This window comes from Battus philenor, unplaced genomic scaffold (assembly GCF_028537555.1).
Source record: "Battus philenor isolate CCGP_79_NKW_IND1 unplaced genomic scaffold, ilBatPhil1.0.hap1 SCAF_25, whole genome shotgun sequence".
NCBI lineage: Eukaryota > Metazoa > Arthropoda > Insecta > Lepidoptera > Papilionidae > Battus > Battus philenor.
Genome location: NW_027181688.1, coordinates 11,948,120 through 11,953,119, shown reverse-complemented (window position 1 = coordinate 11,953,119; position 5,000 = coordinate 11,948,120). Strand labels below are relative to the sequence as shown.

General features: G+C 53.3%; 3 non-coding genes across 3 annotated transcripts in view; all 3 read right to left on the bottom strand.

Moving 5' to 3' along the window:
• Positions 1–644, bottom strand: part of LOC137925068 (large subunit ribosomal RNA) — a 4,036-nt gene extending 3,392 nt beyond the window's left edge. The window contains exon 1 of the ribosomal RNA XR_011107650.1: positions 1–644. This exon is cut by the window's left edge and continues 3,392 nt beyond it. This is a non-coding gene — a ribosomal RNA (large subunit ribosomal RNA).
• Positions 645–1,817: 1,173 nt separating this feature from the next.
• LOC137925049 (5.8S ribosomal RNA) lies at positions 1,818–1,974 on the bottom strand. The gene has a single exon (XR_011107632.1). It is a non-coding gene; the product is annotated as a 5.8S ribosomal RNA (ribosomal RNA).
• An 816-nt stretch (positions 1,975–2,790) lies between these two features.
• On the bottom strand, positions 2,791–4,694 carry LOC137925062 (small subunit ribosomal RNA). Its single transcript, XR_011107644.1, has one exon. It is a non-coding gene; the product is annotated as a small subunit ribosomal RNA (ribosomal RNA).
• Positions 4,695–5,000: the final 306 nt, after the last annotated feature.

Below are 5,000 nucleotides of genomic sequence, written 5' to 3'. Positions count from 1 at the left end.
GTCGGCGGCGCTTAGATCGACACCCGAACGGGTCGCGATGCATTACTGAGAGAGAAGTGCACGCCCTCCGCGGACGTCGACGCGCACCGGCCCGTGCGACGCGATACAGCGCCCGATTAAAGGCGGACCGGACGTCGCATCAGAGCGCGGGCGCGTACGCCGCGGAATGACGATGAATCTCTCCGTTCGTTCATTCGAGTTTCGCAGGTTTACCCCTGAACGGTTTCACGTACTCTTGAACTCTCTCTTCAAAGTTCTTTTCAACTTTCCCTCACGGTACTTGTTCGCTATCGGTCTCGCGGTTATATTTAGCCTTAGATGGAGTTTACCACCCACTTAGGGCTGCACTCTCAAGCAACCCGACTCTTAGGAGAGTCCCTCTCGCCGCCGCCCTCCGTCGCTACGGGCCTGGCACCCTCTGCGGGAAAACGGCCCCGTTCAAGACGAACTTGGACAGGAGTATCGACGACGAGAAAGCGGAACCTCCCGAACACCACATCTCCCGCGCTCGAGACGATCGCGGGATTCAGTGCTGGGCTCTTTCCTGTTCGCTCGCCGCTACTAGGGAAATCCTTGTTAGTTTCTTTTCCTCCGCTTACTAATATGCTTAAATTCGGCGGGTGATCCTCCCTGATCTGAGGCCAACGATAAAAATTCGAGGCAGACGCGATATCCGTACGCGACGTCCCTTATTATATTTTTGACGACGACGAACCGACGGACCGCGCGCGCAAGCAAGCAAGCGCGCACGGCGGCCGGTCGTCGTCGCGGGACGCCCTTCGGACGTCGAGTCCGCCTACCGTACACCACCCCCACCGTCGCGATCATCGCGCGTCGCAGAGCGAGTGCGCGTGCGCGAGGCGCGCGCGTCGCGAGTCCTTAGAGGTCTCTAGACGCGCGCACGCACAACGCAACGCTGCACACACAACACGCGTTGCGCGATGAACGACGACGATGACGATGATGATTATGATGATACGAGCGTAAACGAAAATCTCGACACGCATACGCGAGCGCGAGTACTTTTCGTTAGCGATCGATCGTCCGGCCCTTTCGGTATCGGTCCGTATCGATACGATAATATAACGTTCGCACTGGAACGACGACGCGTATCACCGACATAATACGGATGCGTAGCGACGACGAGCGGTGAACTCTCTCGCATCGGGCTAGGCGCGCGCGCACATGAACATCACGTAATGTTTACTTACATATGTTTGTGTGTGCGTTACGCTTGCCGCGCAAGAAAACATTCACCGCCTGCCGGTCGCATCCGTCGGAGACGCGTCGTCTGTGCTTCCGATATATTTTATTATATCGTATACACGAACCGATGAGCTCGGACGAAGACCGCACTACGAAGACTCGCGTCTTAGCGATGCGTGTAATCTTTTCACACTCGTTTCATATTCAATACAATTCGATATATTTAAACGGACCGTAAACGCGCTCCGCGCGTACGCGGACGTGAGGGGTGCAGCACCCCGCCGTCCGTCGTCCGTCGCGAAGAACGTTCAACGGAAACCGTCAATTGTTCGAAAGAGCGCGCGCCCGCTCGCCCGCGCGCGGTAGTGCGGCAGCGGCAGCGCGACGACAGCGACGGCGGATAGTGAGAGAGAGAGAGAGTGAGAGCCGCGGCGGCGCGGACGAGAGACTCTTATTAGAGATCGTCCCATCGCACCGTCCGCGAGCTCGTTCATCACCCCCCACCAACCCGCCGCCGCCGCGTCGCGCGTCACCGCCGCGCGCATCGACCGGCGCGAGCGCACGTAGCGCGCGTTCTACACCGAACAGTGTGGTTTTTATATTTTAACAGCCGGCCCTCAGACAGGAGTGGTCCTGGATATTTCTCCACGGACCGCAATGTGCGTTCGAAATGTCGATGTTCAAATGTGTCCTGCAGTTCACACTATGACGCGCAGTTAACTGCGTTCTTCATCGACCCGCGAGCCAAGTGATCCACCGTCCAGGGTAATGGTTTTTTCTTAATGTTGTTATTACTTACGGTAGCGGCCTACGGCTCTCGCCGTCGGCCACTTGATTGTCCGTTTTTATGTATTAACGTCGAAAGTTGGTCGAATTCATGTGCGCCGAGGCGTTCATAAAGAAACGGCACCGAAAAAGCTTAACGCCCCGACGCGAATCCTTTAGAATGATGAACGACGACGACCCGCGCACCCCCCAACGAGCTGGCGTGACGCACGACATTGTCATCTTTCTAACCGCTTAAATTTCGTTTTGTATAGCGCCAACCGACAATAAAGGGCCTGAGCTAGGCAGTGGGGATTTTCACCGCTTCGAACGCTCCGTTTGGTATGCCCCGGTCGGCGCTCGTCTCTCGGCGTTTTTCCGCCACCCGGCCGCTTCGACGGCGGCGGAGGCAGCGGCGGCGGTAGCACTTTCGACGAATGCCACCACCGCCACCGGCCACCGCCACGGCGCCGTCGCCGCTGCGCCGTTAGGCGTAATAGACGCTAGAGACAATTATTTCACATTTTATTTTTTATACATATATACAAACACGCACACACACACGCACGCACACGCGCGCGCGCTCGTCCGCATTAGATACGAACAGCAGCGCGCGCGCGTACGTACATATATATGTATATATGTCGTATATATATATCATTATGGATGTATTACATATATATATGTGTAAACACGGTATGTACGAAGTCGTCGTCGTCGTCGTCGTCGTCGTCGTCGCAACAGCAACAACAGCAACAGCAACAGCGGCGCAACAACGTTCGTGAACATATCACGCGTCTCGCACACATACACACACGTTAATGATCCTTCCGCAGGTTCCCCTACGGAAACCTTGTTACGACTTTTACTTCCTCTAAATGATCAAGTTTGGTCAACTTCCCAGCAACGCCGACGGCCGTGAAGCCACCGCGTGTCGGTCCGAAGACCTCACTAAATCATTCAATCGGTAGTAGCGACGGGCGGTGTGTACAAAGGGCAGGGACGTAATCAACGCGAGCTTATGACTCGCGCTTACTAGGAATTCCTCGTTTATGGGGGATAATTGCAAACCCCAATCCCCAGCACGAAGGAGTTTCAACGGGTTGCCCGGGCCTCTAGGCCAGGGAGAACATGCTGATTCCTTCAGTGTAGCGCGCGTGCGGCCCAGGACATCTAAGGGCATCACAGACCTGTTATTGCTCAATCTCGTGCGGCTCGAAGCCGCCGGTCCCTCTAAGAAGAATTTTAATACGTCGCCAGTGAGTTGCGCCACCGGAGCGGCGCACACCTAAATGACGACGCCTATTTAGCAGGCTAGAGTCTCGTTCGTTACCGGAATTAACCAGACAAATCGCTCCACCAACTAAGAACGGCCATGCACCACCACCCACCGAATCAAGAAAGAGCTGTTAATCTGTCAATCCTTCCGGTGTCCGGGCCTGGTGAGATTTCCCGTGTTGAGTCAAATTAAGCCGCAGGCTCCACTCCTGGTGGTGCCCTTCCGTCAATTCCTTTAAGTTTCAGCTTTGCAACCATACTCCCCCCGGAGTCCAAAATCTTTGGTTTCCCGGAAGCTGCCCGCCGAGCCATCGTAGTAACGTCGGCGGATCGCTAGATGACATATTTACGGTTAGAACTAGGGCGGTATCTAATCGCCTTCGAACCTCTAACTTTCGTTCTTGATTGATGAAAACACCTTTGGCAAATGCTTTCGCTGATGTTCGTCTTGCGACGATCCAAGAATTTCACCTCTAACGTCGCAATACGAATGCCCCCAGTTATCCCTATTAATCATTACCTCGGAGTTCTGAAAACCAACAAAATAGAACCGAGATCATATTCTATTATTCCATGCACGAAATATTCAAGCAGCATTTTGAGCCCGCTTTGAGCACTCTAATTTGTTCAAAGTAAAATTGTCGGCCCATCTCGACACTCACCGAAGAGCACCGCGATAGGATTTTGATATTGAACCGCCGTTTTACCGACGGCTCACCGACGATATGCTCCGCAGACGTGTCAGTATCACCGCGGATGCGGTGCACCGACAGCGCGGCGCACAAATGCAACTACGAGCTTTTTAACCGCAACAATTTTAGTATACGCTATTGGAGCTGGAGTTACCGCGGCTGCTGGCACCAGACTTGCCCTCCAATTGTTCCTCGTTAAAATATTTAAAGTGTACTCATTCCGATTACGAGGCCTCGTAAGAGTCCCGTATCGTTATTTTTCGTCACTACCTCCCCGTGCCGGGAGTGGGTAATTTGCGCGCCTGCTGCCTTCCTTGGATGTGGTAGCCGTTTCTCAGGCTCCCTCTCCGGAATCGAACCCTGATTCCCCGTTACCCGTGACAACCATGGTAGTCGCAGAAACTACCATCGAAAGTTGATAAGGCAGACATTTGAAAGATGCGTCGCCGGTGCTGGACCATGCGATCGGCAAAAGTTATCCAGATTCATCAAAATTAACGACTTCGGACGCGAGGCCCTCCGTCGATTGGTTTTGATCTAATAAAAGCACTCATCCCATCACTGGTCAGAGTTCTGATTGCATGTATTAGCTCTAGAATTACCACAGTTATCCAAGTAACCGAGGTAAGATCTAAGGAACCAAAACTGATATATTGAGCCATTCGCGGTATCGCCTTAATACGGCTTGCACTGAGACATGCATGGCTTAATCTTTGAGACAAGCATATAACTACTGGCAGGATCAACCAGGGAGCTAGCTAGTAGAGCTAACACACACCAACACCGCACATACGAGAGATATGAGGGTGATGATGATATGATAGACGTGTGACAAGCGACGCGTCGGACGTTCGAAACGCCGTGACGCGCCGGTGCCTAGGTAGCTTTTTGCGTGCGTGCGTGCGTGCGTATTTATTACAATACACACACAACACCACACCGCAACAACAAAATGAATTCGTTTTTCTATCTGTTCACGGAGGAAAATGTATATCTCAACACTCGCCTCGCGTTCGTCCAGATTTACTTTGGACGCGGCATCGCGTCCGATTCATCGGA